The sequence below is a fragment of the Zootoca vivipara genome, chromosome 4 (assembly GCF_965207765.1).
Source record: "Zootoca vivipara chromosome 4, rZooViv2.hap1.1, whole genome shotgun sequence".
Taxonomy (NCBI): Eukaryota; Metazoa; Chordata; class Lepidosauria; order Squamata; family Lacertidae; genus Zootoca; species Zootoca vivipara.
In genome coordinates, this window is record NC_142587.1 from 2,953,293 (window position 1) to 2,971,850 (window position 18,558).

Sequence of the window (18,558 nt, forward strand, 5' to 3'; positions counted from 1 at the left end):
AAGGGCGGTGGCGGTAGACCTCCAAAGCAAGCTAGATGCAGAGAAAGACAAGGCGGGAGGGGCTCCCCAAGTCCAAGTGCTGCCAGGAAGGAGAGCAGGGACCCTTGTAAGCAAGTTCAATGGAGACCCGAGGGAATATCATGGCTTTGAGACTGAGATCGTGTATGCTCTTGAGCTGCACCAGAATGAGTTCCCCGATGATGAGCACAGAGTAGCGTTTATTGTGGAACATCTCACCGGAGCAGCCAGGGAGTGGCTAAGACCATTAATCGCAACCAAGAATCCTTGCATGAAAAATGTCCAACAATTTCTAGAAGGTTTGAGGACGATGTATTCGTCCGATAGTCATTTGGACCAGACGAAGGAGGAACTGCATAATTTACGCCAAGGAAATATGACAGTTCGCGCATATTGGGCGAAATTCACCATGCTGGTGCACAGACTGGGGTGGGTTTTGGAGTCGCCTCCTATGCAAGCTGCGTTTTACTTGGGTTTGAGCGAGGAGGTGAAGGATGAACTCTCGAGAGGTCCAAAGCCCAGTACTATGGATCAGCTGAGCAAAGCGGCTCTGGCGGTGGGGGTGAGGCAGGAATCCCGGTGGAACGACAAGCAAGCGACGCGCGCAAAGCGGGCTTGGTTCCCACGGTCGCAGGAGAAGCCACTCCCTCAACAACCCTTTCAAGCCACGCCTGGAGCCAGCCAGGACCAGGAGCCCATGCAGATTGATAGCGCGCGCGCGCGGGCTTTTCAAACCCCAGCGGCGCCAAGACGCAAGGAGGGAAGGGGCGGGAATTGCTTTCTCTGCAACTCACCCCAGCATCTCGTCAGAGACTGCCCACATCGCAGGGAGTGGCAAGGAAAGGCGGGAACGGTGGTGCCCTCCCCCACTGACGCAGCACCACAGCAGGGAAACGGGAAAGCCTGGCTGCAGGAGACAAGGGGCAGCAGCCAGGCACAGTCAGCAGACAACAGCCCCAGCCCACCCACCCGCACAGAGAGGAGCAGAGCCAGCCCACCCCTCCCAGAGCAGGAGTGGTTCTAGAAGTGACGCTAACGCTCCCAAATGGCTATCCCCTGACGGTCCTCGCCCTAATTGACAGTGGGGCGTCCGCCAACTTCTTCTCGAGAAGCTTTGCAGAAGAGCACCAAATCCAGCTTTTGCAGTTAGATTTTCCTCTGCACGTGGCAACCATTGACGGCAGGGAGCTGCTGGGAGGGGCCATCACACATCAAACCCCCCCCCATGAGAATGACGGTGGGAAGGCACTCGGAGACACTGGCGTTCAACGTCACCACCATCTCAGACCCCCCCATCGTCTTGGGCATGAGCTGGCTGGCGCGCCACGACCCCTCCATCAGTTGGCACCAGAGGTGCATCACGTTTGGGTCGGACTTTTGTCTGGAACATTGCATGCAGCACCAACCAGGGGAGGGGCCTCCGATAGCCACGGTGGCCACCATGCATATCAAAGGGGGTGAGGCAATACCCAAGCAGTACTGGGACCTGCAGGAGGTCTTCAGCGAAGCGGAGTCCGACCACCTACCCCCACACAGGCCTTTTGACTGCCAGATCAACCTGGTGCCAGGGGCGACGATACCCCCAGCCAAGCTGTACGCCATGTCAGACCAGGAGCTGGAGGATCTGCGCGCTTTCATCGACAAGAACCTCAAGCGGGGGTTCATAAGGGAAAGCAAGGCAGCAGGGGGCAGCCCGGTCTTCTGGGTGGACAAGAAAGACACGCAACAGCGCCGTCTTGTGGTGGACTTTAGACGGCTGAATTCGGTGACAGAGCCAGTGGCTTTCCCCATGCCCAGAGTGGATGATCTCCTGACAGCGGCACGCAGGGGCAAGATTTTCACCAAGCTGGACCTAAGGGGGGCGTACAACTTGATCAGGATCCGGGAAGGAGATGAATGGAAAACCACGATGTTCACGCCTCTGGGCTCTTTTGAATATCTGGTGATGCCCTTCGGTTTGCAAGGGGGCTCAGCATGCTTCCAGGCCTTCATGCACCACGTCCTGGGGTCCCTCCTCTTCAGGAAATGCTTGGTCTTCCTAGATGACATCCTTATCTACTCGAATGACCCAGTGCAGCATGTGAAAGATGTCAGAGAGGTGTTGCAACGCCTGAAGGAGAACCACCTGTATGTGAAGCTGGAGAAGTGCAAGTTTCACACCAAAGAGGTGGACTTCCTGGGCTACAAGCTATCAGACAAGGGGCTGGCGATGGACAAGGACAAGGTGCAGGCCATCCTGGACTGGCACAGCCCCAGGACGCGCAAAGATGCCCAACGCCTACTAGGCTTCGCTAACTTCTACAGGAAGTTCATCAAGAACTTCTCTCGCGTTACGGCTCCCATCACGGACTGCCTGAGAGGCAAGCAGAAGTTCAGGTGGACACCAGAGGCGCAAGCAGCGTTCGAAAGCCTCAAGAGAGTGTTCGCCTCAGACCAGAACCTGTTCCATGTGGTGCAGGACGCGCCCCTACGCATTGAGACAGATGCTTCTGAAAAAGCTGTGGGCGCGATTTTGTTGCAACTGGACGCCAACAGGGAGTGGAGACCCTGTGCCTTCTTCTCCAGGAAGCTGACACAGCCTGAACGCAACTACACAGTGTTTGATAGGGAACTTCTTGCGATCTACGCTGCGTTCCAGCACTGGCGACACTTCCTGGTGGGCGCAAAGCACCCCATCCAGGTGTGCACAGACCACAAGAACCTGGAGTTCTGGAGAACGGCCAGGGTGCTCAACCAGCGGCAGATACGGTGGGCAGAGTTCTTCTCGAACTTCAACTTCTCCATCCACTACATCCCGGGGGAGCAGAATGTCAGGGCGGATGCCCTCTCCCGCAAGCCAGAGTACATGGAGGAGGAGGCGCCACCAGCACCCAGGCACATCTTCCCCCCGTCAGCATGGTCCTGCGGAGCAGCAGTGGTGAGCGAGGCAGAACTCACAGCACTGACGGCAGCGGATGAGTTTGCCAACCGCATCTTCAGAGAACTGAGAGGGGGGAGGGAGCAGGCAAAAGACTTTGCAGAACGCAGGGGGCTGCTTTTCTACAAGGGTGCACTCTACCTGCCCACCACCCAGCTTAGACGTACGGTCCTCAAGCAGATGCACGACAACCCAACGGCGGGTCATTTTGGAAGGGACAAAACCGCCCACCTAGTCATGAGACACTTCTGGTGGCCAGGGGTACGGGAAGATGTTCGAGACTATGTACGGGGCTGTGACACCTGCCAGCGGGCAAAGGTGGTCAGAGCAGCGCCACCAGGCTTGCTGGAGCCCTTAGCCACCCCACACAGGCCGTGGGAAGTGGTGTCCATGGACTTCATCACAGATCTGCCTTCTTCCAGGGGCAAGACCGCAGTGTTGGTGGTGGTGGACCTCATGTCCAAAATGTGCCACTTTATACCGTGTGCCAGGGCGGTCTCGGCAGAAGAGACAGCCAAACTGTTTGTGGACCACGTGTTCAGACTGCATGGATTACCTTTAAGGGTTATTTCGGATAGAGGCCGCCAATTTGTTTCCAGGTTCTGGAGGCGGCTCATGAACCTCCTGCAGGTGGAGGTCAGCTTGTCGACAGCTAGACACCCGCAGACCAACGGACAGGCGGAGAGAGTCAACGCCATTCTGCAGCAGTACCTGAGATGCTACGTCAGCCAGCGGCAAACAGACTGGGTGGATAGACTGCCACTGGCAGAATTTGCCTACAACAATGCGGTGCACGTCTCCACAGGGGTGTCGCCCTTTAAGGCCAATTACGGGCGCGACCTCAGATCTTTCCCAGAGAGGGAGGGGGAGGAGGAGGAGGAGGGCCCACAGGCTGAGGATTGGGCAGAGGAACTGGAGACGGTGCACCAGCAGCTCAGAGAACACTTGGAGAGGGCCAAGGAAGCGTACAAAAAGGGGGCAGATCGCCACAGGCGACAAGGGGAGGTCATCAGGGTGGGGGACAAGGTTTGGTTGTCCTCGGAGGGCCTGCCCACCAGAGGGAGGTGCAAAAAGCTGGCGCCCAGAAGGCTGGGTCCCTTCACAGTCACGCAACAGGTCAACCCGGTGGCATACAGGCTGGCACTGCCAGAGGACATGAGGGTGCATCCAGTGTTTCATAGATCGCTGCTGTCGCCGTACAGGGAAAGCAGCAGGCTCCGAGACAGCGAACACACCCCCGAGGGAGGGGGGGAGAGGGGAGGCAGGGAGCAACTCAATGAAGCCACGGCCATCCTTGATTCACGGAGGGGGGTGGGGGGACTGGAGTACCTCATGGCATGGGAGGACGCTCCGCCCTCCCAGAATGAATGGGTCCCCGCCACTCAGATACAGGAGGAATTCTTGGTGGAAGAATTTCACGCCCTCTTCCCCCACAGACCCAAGCCCTGGCACATGGAAAGGGAGGGGGAGGAGGAGGAGGCACGGGAGAGCAGCTCACCATGGCGCTGGGAAGCGGAGTTTGAGGAATCGGGAGACGAGATATGGGTGTCACCAAGATCCACCCAGTCAGAGGCAGAAGCAGATTGGCAGCACATTTTTACCCCCACCAGCTCAGACGCCACGGACTTTTTGGGATTCCAGTCCTCCCAGGCGGAAGGGGGGGCCTCGCAGGAATGGGCGGAGGTGTTCACACCAACGGGCTCGGAAAGCACTGAGTTCCTAGGCTTCCAGTCGTCACCGACACCTGGGGGGGACCTGGGGAGGGGAGAAGGGGAGCTTGGAAGGGGGGTGGATGTGAGGGACAGGGGATATCGCGAAGTCCCTCCCCTCCTGAGTTCAAGCCCGGCACTGACCACAGGGGAAAGCAGAGGGAGCTCTGATTCCAGTGGGGAAGCAGGAAGTCGGGTCCGAGGCTCAGGCAAGGTAGCGGAGCCAGGGTCCCAGGTGGGACAGGAAGGGGCAAGTAAGGGGGGGAGACCCATCCCTCCAACGCCAGAATTACGCAGAAAGAGGAGGGGCAAGAGGATGGGTCTGCCGAGGCTTTTGTGCTGGGGAAAGACGCGCCAAAAGTCATTCGGAGGTTCTGATACCGACTGAACACACCACTCTGTGTAAATAGCAATGATTTTAGCACTGTAAATACGCAGCACCAATAAAAGAATAAAATGCAGAGCTGCGTAGCGTCGTTACTCTGAAGTAGCCTACTCCGGCCACTGTGACAGGACGGATGAGATGTGACGTGTTTAGGCTTCTTCAGAAAGAAAGTAGGCGTGTAGCACCACTGCCAAAATGACATTGTGGTGCATCTGCCTTGGCAAGGATGTTACTTCTGCACCCCTTGTCTCTTGCTTGTTGCTGTGAACAGAAACTAAAACTAGCATGTCCGAAAAAGATGGTGTATGGACACAGACACCAGCCCCATAAGCTACTAAACATTGGAGCGTCAGGTTCAATAATTCAGCTAAAAGTCCATTTGTAATACAGTAATTTAAAATATGAATTAGGTGTGGACCTATAAAAAAATATGCAGAAGGAGAGAAGGGCAAGACGAAAAAAATGAACCCTTTCTTCCTTCAAACTAAGCCCTCTTAACCACTGCCTCCATTTTACATGGCTTGGCTCCATGGAACTGTTCCACCACTTGATAATGTATTACAGAACCATCTTTCCTTCATAGCCTACCTGTAACTGGAATAAATGGAGTTCCTGTGGGGCCAGCCCCCCTCCCATCCCAAATGAGGCCACAGGCTCATGGAAGCAATGAACAAGTCACTTTCTTTCAGCTATCAGCTCCAACGGTTTCTGCTTGTGCCTCTCTCCTGCTCCAGCTCCCTGAGAAAAAGCCTCAACATCCTGTGGTTTGGATCCTTTGTTTTGGTGGGTGTGTTGTTTCTCAAAAACAAAGCCATCTATTTCCACCTCCCCTCTTCTCAGCTGCAGGGACCTACCACAACCCCCTCCTGGGACCGATTTTAGCACTCAGCACAACCCTTTCCTAACAGAGGCTGCTTCTATAGAAATGCACTGTGACAATTCAATTAATAATCCCCACTGCTTTTTTTTCTGGGGGGACGCAGGGGGACGCATACCCCTAAACATTTTGTGAATCTAAGTTTGGCCTCATTGGGGAGCAGATATTTCAATATGAGTAGGAAAATGAGAGTACCCCTAAACATATTTTTTGAGAAAAAAGCACTGATAATCCCACAATAAACTGTCATTTGCAAGTAGCAGAACACAACATAAACACAAATAAATAATGATAGCACTTATATTGAGTGCAAATGAATTAATTATGCTGAGTCCTTTTATGTTGCATTTGATTAACCTGGGTCCTCCTGCTAGCCTTTAATCTATGAAATACTCATATTTATTTTGCCTTCGAAGTGCTGCTTTTATTTTTGAGAGTTTGCATCAACTGTTGTATAAACTGTTTTTTAAAACAATCCCCCCCCCAATGTCTTGCAATGTTGGGTAGTGATCGGTTCAGTGAAGATGTTTTATTGCTGTGATGTGAGCTTCTGTTGTGAGATAATTAAGTAGATTGGAAATCCTCTTCAGCGATTCAGATCACAGCTTTCATCTCAGCCATTATATAATTTACTTTTGTCAATTTCAATATGTTTCTATTACAGCTGCAAAACTCTCCACCACATGGCTGCCATACTTTAAAAGTAACACATGGATAATCTTTTTATTAATCAAAAGCTTGTGTATCCTGCTGGAAAAGTTGACTAAACTCAATAAAATACTAATAAGGGGAGAGATGTGGTTCTTGTGATCTAAATTCATTCCAAAGGCCAGAATGACACTAACCTCCATAAAATACTAATAAGGGGAGAGACGTGGTTCTTGTGATCTAAATCCATTCCAAAGGCCAGAATGACACTTCACATAGCAAGTTGCAGAAGCAAGTCACACACACACCTCTTTCTTTTCTTTTTGGTAACTCTGAATATCACCTGACAGGATGGGCACTTTTTCAGGACTTGATCCCACAGCTGGCATTGCAAATTTTTAACATTTTTTTGCTTTTTTTGCTTACGGATCTTCAAACTCACTAGTATTTCACAGATTAAAATGACATATTTTTAGAGCCTCTTTTTCTCACACCAGGGATCACTGCTGAAACCTTAATGACACACATTTAAACCCAGTTTTCCCTGACTTGCTGTGCAATGCATTTGTTTACTCTGCAATAGCAGAAATGAGCTTGTGCTTTTGCTTAAACATATGTACAGTATTTTAAAAAACCTGCAAATGTTCTGACGATACATTATCAGCAGCTTTAAATGGTGTTTGCCAGTTGCCGCGTGTGAAATAGCAGGGCTGTACACTGCATAGGGCCTCACTCTGAGAGTTCATTTTATGATGGTGATGTGGGAGCCACGGCAGTGCCAATTATTTCCACATTGCAGAATTGGCCACATTGGCCTTGAAATTTCACGGAAGGAAAAGTAGGGTTGCAGCTCTTAGCAATGGAAACAACAATATCTATCCTCACTGCAAGGATCCATCACCCCCAGAATCCTACTAAAAGATCCAGAGCTTTGGGGGAAAATTGTGATATTTCGGGGTGGGGTGGGGGTTACTCCAAATGTCTCTTTTGCTCTAGGAGACTTAGTTTGGTCAGAATTGAGCATACACTTCCAGAGTTACAATCATAGAATCATAGAGTTGGAAGAGACCACAAGTGCCATCCAGTCCAACCCCCTGCCAAGCAGGAAACACCATCAAAGCATTCTTGACATATGCCTGTCAAGCCTCTGCTTAAAGACCTCCAAAGAAGGAGACTCCACCACACTGCTTGGTAGCAAATTCCACTGCCGAACAGTTAATGCTAAATACATTACTTTTGCTCAATGAGCCACCATATCTGCTAGAGGGCTGTGAAAATTTGTGCCCTGGGATTTTTACACTTGTCTACCCATGTACTATCTGATACCAAAGTGGCCCATTGTCTGCCAGATGTGGAATTATTTTCAGCTCTCCCAGCCCACTAAGAGGAGGTCACACCACCACCTCATTCAAGGCAGTGGGCATAATTCAGTTCTGCAGTGAGGGATTGGCCAATCCCTGGACCCAACTCTATTCCCCCGGCCCCCAACAGATGGCAGTTTTGAAGCAGTTACAGGTAGGTTGGTCTGACGCAGTCAAAACAAAAATAAAAAAATCCTTCCAGTAGCACCTTAGAGACCAACTAAGTTTGTCATAGGTGTGAGGTATCTGAAGAAGTGTGCATGCACACGAAAGCTCATACCTATGACAAACTTAGTTGGTCTCTAAGGTGCTACTGGAATGAATTTTTTATTTTTGCTTTGCAGCAGTTCGTTTGTGTAGTGCTGGAAAGAGCCTCCACTGAGAGGGGGGGCTTCACTTTCCTTTCCCCTCTGCTTTCTCTCATGTTTTCTCTAACTTACTGCAGCTGCCCTTCATTAGCATTCACAGCAACATCTGGTGCGAAAGAAGATAATAAAACAATCCTTCTGTGGTCTTCCTCGCAGCCGAAGCCAGCGAGTGATCCTGCGATGTGCCTGGGTTCAGTGGCAGAAAGTCACTTCCTCTTCATTGTTCTCTTTATTCCATCCCTCGGGGGGGGGGGGGGGCCTAAACAAAAAGATGCTTTGGGATGATACAGTAAGAGCTGCAGATGTGTCAATAGCAGGCATGTCTGGTGATCCTGGAAATCCTGTTGCAGCATGCTGCTTCCAACTAAATAATAAAAAATACTTTGGAGTCCATCTGCTTCTTTTATATGCATGTGAATAATTGCTTTTCAGATTCCACAAGTTCATAATAACCACCCTGTTCCATGTTTTTATGTTGTACTTTTCTTTCACAAAGAAAAGCATTCAACAAAGGAAACAGAGTCTCATTATTCCAGTTTTAAGTATTAGAAAAAAATCACCCACAAAGTCAAATGAAACAAGCATGCCTCTAGCTCTGTCTCCTGCCCCGTGGTCTCCTCTTAAAAAATTCAGAGGCATTCAAAATGACTGAATCGGTAACACTCTTTAAATCAGGGGTGGGGAAGCTGCAGCCCTCCAATAATTGCAGGACCACATCCTATCCCTGACCATTGTCCAGGCTGGCTGGACTGAGGGAAGTTGGGTCCAGCAATGACTGGAGAGCCACAGTTTCCCCACATCTGTTTTAAATATCGCAGTCGTGCTGTGGGAGCCACTTTCTTGGTGGCTATCTTAGGAGGCAAAGAAGCCCCTGCAGAAAGCAGCCAGCCCTGCCTGCATTCAGTTCAGGACACACAGGGAACTCCCCACCGGGCTGAGGTGGGCTGGCTTGTCAGCTAAGGTGAGGAGCCCTGGCAGCACCTGGGATGTTAAACTCCAACGACAAATGGTGGAGGCAGGGACAAATCACAGTTCAAGTAGGAGCAAGCTTGAAGGGCCCACTGAAATAGGGGCATAGCCTGTTCTATGAAAATTTGGAGTTGGCTTTTACAGCCAAACTCCCCCAAGGGACACAGTATCCCTAAGTCCATTCTTGGTCAGAAGAAGGGGTAGAGGCAGGAGCCAGTAGCAGAAAGCAAGGAAGATATTTTTCTGTTGCAACAGAAACACCCTGCCCCCCCCCCTTCCACAAGCAAGGATGTGAGGACCCAGACCAAAGGTGTGGAACAGCTTTTAAAGGATTTGGAAATTGCCCAGCCCCTTAGCCCAAACCACTCAGAATCACCATACGAGTCACAGAAAGAGGCGGTCTACAAGAGAAGTTTGAGGGTATTGCTTGTCTCCTGCTTGCTGGTTGCGTTTTCCTGGCCATTCTTTAGGAATGGTTAAAACCTTGACTCCAGAATCCATTATCCCAGACCTGCCCCCTTCACATGAGAAGTTAATCAATTTAGGTTTCAGAGATTTGCAAGTAAAAAGGAGATTTGGGAAAGGTTTTTCCAAAATACTTCCTTTTATTGCAAGGGAAATATTTGGGGTAATTTGAGATGCCTTCAGGATTGCTCTGTCCACTCTGGGGATATTTCCTAATTCTGAAGAGTGAAGGATTGGTTTTCTGTATTGTGTGGCCCCTTAAAATTATTATAACAATCCACATGGATTGTTGATCCATTTCCCCCTTATCCAGTTTAGACCAGAGTAGTCCCCTCTTGCAGATTTTTATATGTGGAGCAACATCAGCCTTTTTTGATATGTGGAGCAACTTTGGTCTTTCCTGATCATACCAGTTCGCTTTTGTTTTTGTCCCCACCATCTCAATGTTTATTCTGTTATACAGATTAAGGGCCAACAAGGCACCTTAAAAAAATTCCCTGTCCAGAAACTGCAGAAATTCTCAGCACATGATTTTTAAAATGGTTTGCTTGCAGTTTTGTGGCTGTGTGTAAATCTGAGGGATCACAAAGGGGTGAGGGGTGGGGACTAAGTCCATGTAGTCCATGCTCCATGTAGAAATAGTTAGTAGCCTGGCTAGAAAGGAAATGAAGGCATTGAGGAAGACGTGGCCATGGGAAAGGGAGTCACAGAAAGTGATGACCGATCCAACCACTTCAAAACACTGAATCAAATAATCTCTGACCTCAATTAGAACAATGAGAAGCCCAGTTTCTCCCACCTCATTGGATTATTCCTATATTGGGTAAACCCGAATTTACAGGGGAGAAGCTTTGAGACTGATGTTATCTGAGGGTAACTTCATGTGGACAACACAAATTAAATGGGAACATTTCAGCTATTTTACATATGCACAGCTAGCCCCAAAGTCCCCCCCCCTTTATTGTTACAAAAAGGGGGTTGGAATCAATTATCTCTCTGTTTGCCCAAGAAGTGTTCTCTTGTTTTTTTTTTCTTTTTCTTTTGGCTGCCTGCTTATCTATTTTCACAACTTATCAGTTGTCCAGCATTGTGTGCCTTTCTTCAAGGATTGAATAATATCTGTCATATCTCTTATCATTTAATTAATTGCCCACTTATCTATCAGATTCTTCATATAGCTCTTAAAAATAGTCCCCTTATTCAAGAATAGTTTAGTCAGTCAATAAATATTAATTCTATCTATAACAAATCACTGGAAACCAAGCCTTATGAGGAATGGTTGAGGGACTTGGGTATGTTTAGTCTGGGAAAGAGGAGACAGAGGAGATCTGAGAGCCGTCTTCAAATATCACAAGGGCTGCCACAAGAAAGAGGGAACTTGTTTCTCCTGCTCTGCTGAGTAGGAGTCAAACCAGTGGCTTCAAGTTACAAGAAAGGAGATTCCGACTCAACATCAGGAAGAACTTTGTTGGACAGCGGAACTGTCTCCCTTGGGAGTTTGTGCATTCGCCTTCCTTGGAGGTTTTTAATCAGAAGTTGGATGGCCATCTGTCATGGATGCTTTAGCTGAGATTCCTGCATTGCAGGGGGTTGTACTAGATGACCCTCAGGGTCCCTTCCAACTTTAAGATTCTATGATTCTGTGACTGATCCACTGACATGTCAATCTTGTATGTCATTCTGACTTACAGGCTACTTATCAGTTGCCCATTTACATCTTCAGCAACCTAAATATCCCTCTGGTTCTGACTGCTTGCTTTCAGGGAATGACCTTCTTATTTATTTAGAAGAAAATTAAGTCAGGTTGAAACAAAACCAAAATGCCACTCCAAACTTTATTTAACTGTGCTTGATCTACTGAATTCTGGTACAAACAATAATCAATCAATTATTCATAGAGTCTTTACATCACTACAGTGGTACCTCGGGTTACGAACTTAATTCGTTCCGGAGGTCCGTTCTTAACCCGAAACCATTCTTAACCTGAGGCACACTTGCGCAAATGGGGCCTCCTGCTGCCGCCATGCTGCCGGCACACGATTTCCATTCTCATCCTGGGGCAAAGTTCTCAACAAGTTACAGGGAACCAGGCAGAGGGCCTTCTCGGTAGTGGCACCCGCCCTGCGGAACGCCCTCCCATCAGATGGCAAAGAGAAAAACAACTACCAGACTGATTAAGACATCTGAAGGCAGCCCTGTTTAGGGAAGCTTTTAATGTTTAATAGATTATTGTATTTTAATATTCTGTGGGTAGCCGCCCAGAGTGGCTGGGAAAACCCAGCCAGATGGGTGGGGTATAAATAATAAATTATTATTCATCATCATCATCACTTTTAATTTGTATACCGCCTTTCTATCATACAATACTCAAAGCGGTTTACAAGCTGAAGAAACAGAATCTAATGAAATACAAAACAACCTTATAACAATCTAATGCAATACAAAAATATGATAATAAAACATAGCTTTAAAATAAGCAATCAAATAACGTAACGTTCAGCAATCATTACAATAGTATAGAATAATATCAGCATATGAAAATTAAACAGAAACCCACTCTTAACATTTACAATAAATAATTTCAAAACAATAATCAATAAAACAACAGCAAGCCACAATGCATAAAACAATACAATACAAATTGAAAAATATAGACGAGGGTGAGGCAAGGCAGGTGGAAAGAGGCCTTGCCTGATGGAGTCTCCCCCTCCCAGTTCTTCCTCCAGGCACAGCTTCCTTATGAGGAGTCCCAGGGCCGAAGGGGGCGAGGCAAGGCAGGTGGAAAGAGGCCTTGCCTGATGGAGTCTCTCCCCTCACAGTTCTTCCTCCAGGCACAGCTTCCTTATGAGGAGTCCCAGGGCTGGAGGGGGCGAGGCAAGGCAGGTGGAAAGAGGCCTTGCCTGATGGAGTCTCCCCCTCACAGTTCTTCCTCCAGGCACAGCTTCCTTATGAGGAGTCCCAGGGCCGAAGGGGGCGAGGCAAGGCAGGTGGAAAGAGGCCTTGCCTGATGGAGTCTCCCCCTCACAGTTCTTCCTCCAGGCACAGCTTCCTTATGAGGAGTCCCAGGGCCGAAGGGGGCGAGGCAAGGCAGGTGGAAAGAGGCCTTGCCTGATGGAGTCTCTCCCCTCACAGTTCTTCCTCCAGGCACAGCTTCCTTATGAGGAGTCCCAGGGCTGGAGGGGGCGAGGCAAGGCAGGTGGAAAGAGGCCTTGCCTGATGGAGTCTCCCCCTCACAGTTCTTCCTCCAGGCACAGCTTCCTTATGAGGAGTCCCAGGGCCGAAGGGGGCGAGGCAAGGCAGGTGGAAAGAGGCCTTGCCTGATGGAGTCTCTCCCCTCACAGTTCTTCCTCCAGGCACAGCTTCCTTATGAGGAGTCCCAGGGCCGAAGGGGGCGAGGCAAGGCAGGTGGAAAGAGGCCTTGCCTGATGGAGTCTCCCCCTCACAGTTCTTCCTCCAGGCACAGCTTCCTTATGAGGAGTCCCAGGGCCGAAGGGGGCGAGGCAAGGCAGGTGGAAAGAGGCCTTGCCTGATGGAGTCTCTCCCCTCACAGTTCTTCCTCCAGGCACAGCTTCCTTATGAGGAGTCCCAGGGCTGGAGGGGGCGAGGCAAGGCAGGTGGAAAGAGGCCTTGCCTGATGGAGTCTCCCCCTCACAGTTCTTCCTCCAGGCACAGCTTCCTTATGAGGAGTCCCAGGGCCGAAGGGGGCGAGGCAAGGCAGGTGGAAAGAGGCCTTGCCTGATGGAGTCTCCCCCTCACAGTTCTTCCTCCAGGCACAGCTTCCTTATGAGGAGTCCCAGGGCCGAAGGGGGCGAGGCAAGGCAGGTGGAAAGAGGCCTTGCCTGATGGAGTCTCTCCCCTCACAGTTCTTCCTCCAGGCACAGCTTCCTTATGAGGAGTCCCAGGGCTGGAGGGGGCGAGGCAAGGCAGGTGGAAAGAGGCCTTGCCTGATGGAGTCTCCCCCTCACAGTTCTTCCTCCAGGCACAGCTTCCTTATGAGGAGTCCCAGGGCCGAAGGGGGCGAGGCAAGGCAGGTGGAAAGAGGCCTTGCCTGATGGAGTCTCCCCCTCACAGTTCTTCCTCCAGGCACAGCTTCCTTATGAGGAGTCCCAGGGCCGAAGGGGGCGAGGCAAGGCAGGTGGAAAGAGGCCTTGCCTGATGGAGTCTCTCCCCTCACAGTTCTTCCTCCAGGCACAGCTTCCTTATGAGGAGTCCCAGGGCCGAAGGGGGCGAGGCAAGGCAGGTGGAAAGAGGCCTTGCCTGATGGAGTCTCTCCCCTCACAGTTCTTCCTCCAGGCACAGCTTCCTTATGAGGAGTCCCAGGGCCGAAGGGGGCGAGGCAAGGCAGGTGGAAAGAGGCCTTGCCTGATGGAGTCTCTCCCCTCACAGTTCTTCCTCCAGGCACAGCTTCCTTATGAGGAGTCCCAGGGCCGAAGGGGGCGAGGCAAGGCAGGTGGAAAGAGGCCTTGCCTGATGGAGTCTCTCCCCTCACAGTTCTTCCTCCAGGCACAGCTTCCTTATGAGGAGTCCCAGGGCTGGAGGGGGCGAGGCAAGGCAGGTGGAAAGAGGCCTTGCCTGATGGAGTCTCTCCCCTCACAGTTCTTCCTCCAGGCACAGCTTCCTTATGAGGAGTCCCAGGGCTGGAGGGGGCGAGGCAAGGCAGGTGGAAAGAGGCCTTGCCTGATGGAGTCTCCCCCTCACAGTTCTTCCTCCAGGCACAGCTTCCTTATGAGGAGTCCCAGGGCCGAAGGGGGCGAGGCAAGGCAGGTGGAAAGAGGCCTTGCCTGATGGAGTCTCCCCCTCACAGTTCTTCCTCCAGGCACAGCTTCCTTATGAGGAGTCCCAGGGCCGAAGGGGGCGAGGCAAGGCAGGTGGAAAGAGGCCTTGCCTGATGGAGTCTCTCCCCTCACAGTTCTTCCTCCAGGCACAGCTTCCTTATGAGGAGTCCCAGGGCCGGAGGGGGCGAGGCAAGGCAGGTGGAAAGAGGCCTTGCCTGATGGAGTCTCTCCCCTTATTTATATTATCAACCCGGAGCAACTACTTCCGGGTTAGCGGAGTTTGTAACCCGAAGCACTTGTAACCCGAGGTAGCGCTGTACTTACACTGGTACCCAGGGAGTCACTAAGTAAATTGGGTGAGATGGTTGTCTACTGATCTTTACCACTGGAACTAAATCCACACAATCAATAGCTGCTACCACCAAGAATTAAATAACAATTAATGGGGGGAAAGAACTAATTGGGGAACCAAATGAAACTTTCCAAGATGACCTTAACAGATTGGAGAACTAGGCCAAAACTAACACCATGAAGCTGGGGTCTTGCCACAAGTGAACAATCCAGTATGATTGTCCTTAAAATGCTACATCTATATAAATTCTCAATGACAGATGGGATATGAGGAGAAAAGGGGTAGAAATCAAACATAAAGCCAAAGCTTCAAGGTTGATCAAAATAACAGTGAAGTCAATTCATACAGAGTAGAGAATATTTAAAAAAATATCTTCCTTGGCCTTACTTTTGATGAGTATACTAATAATCTGTAATGAGAAACTGTAAAGATCAAAGATATCAAAGTTTTGAAGTTAAGTTAGAATCATAGAATCATAGAAGTGTAGAGTTGGAAGGGTCCTCTAGTCCAACCCCCTGTAATGCAGGATCCTCAGCGAAAGCATCCTGCACAGATGGCCACCCAACCTCTGCTTAAAAACCTCCAAGGAAGGAGAATCCATAATCTACTTAGTGAGACTGTTCCACCGTTGAACGACTCTTGCTGTCAAGACGTTCTTCCTGATGTTTAGTTGGAAGCGCCTTTCTTGTAACTTGAAGCCATTGGTTTGAGTCCTGCCCTCTGGAGCAGGAGAAAACAAGCTTGCTCCCTCCTCCATGTGACAGCCCTTGAGATATTTGAAGGTGGCTATCATATCCCCTCTCGCTGTCCCCCTTTCCAAACTAAATCCTCTATGTCAAGTCCACAAATAGCACTTCATATTTTTCACTTCCCTTTAAATAACTGCAGTAGTTATCTCTGAATTACTCTGAATGGAACAGGTCATTCCCTATATTAACATGAGGATGTCAGGTGCATGACAGCCGGATAATGAAAAATGCAGAAATAGCACATGGCTCATGAATCTTGCTCTGAAAGTTAAAAGAAGATAAAATAAAAGCATTGACGGAGGAGCAGGATGTCAGTGTGCAGTCTCCAATTTAATTTGTTTGATGAACACCACCAGATCATCCCAAGGATTTTCAAAAACCCTTATTTGCGTGTTAAGATCCCAAGACCTCCCCCAATAAATCAAGACACAATTGACACATTGGCATAATTTTGGCCAAAACTTTATTGATTGCAGATTGAGTGGTTTGCTTATGCATTGGTTTCCGACTAGCTGCACCTGACCTTAGCAGGGCAGCACTGACAACTGGACTCCGGCAGAGGTCAGTAAGGGAAAACATCCTGGGGGAGCATTGGACCTGGCTCAGACTCAAGCTCACCCCTCTTTGAAGGAAATGCCCACATGGCAGATAACAGCACCTCCCAGGGCAAAGACCTTCTTGGCCACTGCGCGATCCACGCGCTTCCTGGCCTTTTCGGTAGCAGCTGGGCAGTGGCCACACGCATCACTATAGCAATTGTGACCAAAATATTTTGAGTCCGGGGAGAGTGGCTGCCAGCTCCTCCAAGTCCTCACGCATGCGGGAATGCAAGCTTAAGCCGGGAACCACGCCAAATCATTTTCGCCCAGCTACACCACCAGTGCTGCGGGAGGTCCTTCACAGGACACCTTTGACCGCACATTTGGGAGAAATTCATCCCATCGCATTCCATTCTGTGGCTGACAATCCAGATACGCATGGCTGTTAGACCTGAGAAAAGAACACACGCTACTGGTGACGCTTCCTTACATAACCCTTGTAAGCGTCAGACTTCCAGCATCCCATATTTTTTATCCTGTCCACCGACAGGTCCCAATGTGCTGCCGTTGTAGCAGCGCCTATGCGGAATGAATGAGCAGCTAACATGCCACAGGCTATAATAGCTTTACGCATCACCCGTGAAAACTGATGCCTAGCTAGCAGGGTCCCATTCTCATGCACTAAGAATGGGCCAGCCCCAGGGGGAAGAAGAGCCATATATTTCCTGCTATCCTTAACCAGGCAAGGGCCTTCCTTACCAGTAGTAGTCAGCCAAACCGTGGCGCCTCTGCCCAATTGGTCAGTCTTGGAATTCCTGGCTGTAATGACGAGCTCCATTGCTGATAATTATACATCTTGCAGCAACAGACCTCTGGAAACTCTGGGCATCTCTCCCTTGGAATCCTTTGTAGGAAAAAATGGTGGGAAGTGGGATATGATACTTTTCCTGAAAGAATACAAGCTTCCTTCTCTCTCTCCGCATGAGCCACGATGGTAGTGCCCTTCTCCCTTATTTATCTGCTTAGCCACATACCAGGCCACGCATCATGTGCCACCTCTCTTCTGTTCTTCAGTGTGTCACAGATGTCAAGGAGGAAAGCAATCCCCTCGTCACCCAGAGCTTCCAGGAAGGGAGGAAGGGGCACAGGCTTCTCCCTTATCAGGGATATGTGCAAACAAAACAGGAGTTTTCTTCAGGCACAGGCATTGTTATTCCATCCCAGCAAACCAAGGAGATGGGTTGGCCTGTGAGATTTTGTTTAAAATTAAAATACTTTTAAAACCTTCAGTAGCGTACCCTCCAAATGCCCCAATTTTCCAGGGACAGTCCTGGAATGACACAAGCCACCCTAGTTCCTGATTTGATCCTGGTATGTCCCGTTTTTCTTTTTTCCGCCCCTCCAGGTCTCAGTGCCAAGAAGAGTACAGTGAAGGAACCTGCTTGATCTCAACAGGCAGGGAGTTCCAAAGTGCAGTTGCTGCCACAGTAAATGATAAGATTTCTTACAAATGTGGAACAGGTGTTGTGTGGCAGCCATAGCTGTGCGATGCCCTCTGATCGAAGCAGTCAAGAGGGCACATGGGAGGGAAAGGTTCATTTAGTGGTTGAGCCTTTCTTCAGCAATGGGGGAACAGCAGCGTCCTCCAAGACAGCGGAGGGCAGGTGGCCTCCTTCCATTCCTCCTAAAGTGCAATGCTGCTTCCTACTCGCATGGTTATTCCATTGAACCATCAGGGAAACCCTTGTGCGTGGAAAGTGGCCATGGAGTTTATCAGATAAAACGGACAAGCGCTAAAAGCGACAGAAAGATCACATAGCTGCAATAGTGATGACTCTCCCAGGTATGCACCTAAATGAAATAAAATCTTATCATCCTATTTCCCTAACTCACAAATCAGAGCTTCTTCTAAATTTAGCTGATACACCATGGGACAGATGAGTAGAAGGATTCTAGTAATAGATTGAGCAAAGTGAAATTACCTTCCACTTGATTGTGGCTTCAAAGAGAAATGGCCCATTAATATTTCCTTTCTCCTTGTAATCAACATCCTGCAAAATGGCACAATCTTCACACACATTCAACCCCCCCCCCCTGCCCTGCCACAAAAACACTCCATAGTGTAGCATCTCAGCCAAAATACCAATTATTCCATGTGTTAATTAGACAGAAGGGGGAAGCAACCAGTGAACATTGTATTCTAACAGTCAAGTAAGTCAGGGCTTAATCTAAAAGAACTTCTTGTAAATGAAACCTATAAGAACATACTGTGTAGTCAATGATAGTTTTTCCTTTTAAAAGAGGGGGAGGGGAGGGCATGGCATTACCTCTGCAATCCCGATTGCTTCCTGATTACACTTCTGAGATTACTCTGGAAAATATCATTATGGCTCTCTGCAGTAGACAATGCTCATTAGCAAAAATAT

The 18,558-nt window shown here is 49.5% G+C and overlaps 1 long non-coding RNA gene across 3 annotated transcripts; it reads left to right on the forward strand.

The window, feature by feature from the left end:
• Positions 1-12,405: 12,405 nt before the first annotated feature.
• Positions 12,406-14,718, forward strand: LOC148685829 (uncharacterized). Of its 3 annotated transcripts, none has more exons than XR_015949434.1 (3): positions 12,406-12,495; positions 12,601-14,167; positions 14,378-14,718. It is a non-coding gene; the product is annotated as an uncharacterized LOC148685829 (long non-coding RNA). The 3 variants fall into 3 exon arrangements; XR_015949437.1 differs by lacking the exon at positions 12,406-12,495 and having other exon boundaries at positions 12,496-13,539; positions 13,645-14,167; XR_015949436.1 differs by lacking the exon at positions 12,406-12,495 and having other exon boundaries at positions 12,503-12,808; positions 12,914-14,167.
• The last annotated feature ends 3,840 nt before the right edge of the window (positions 14,719-18,558 follow it).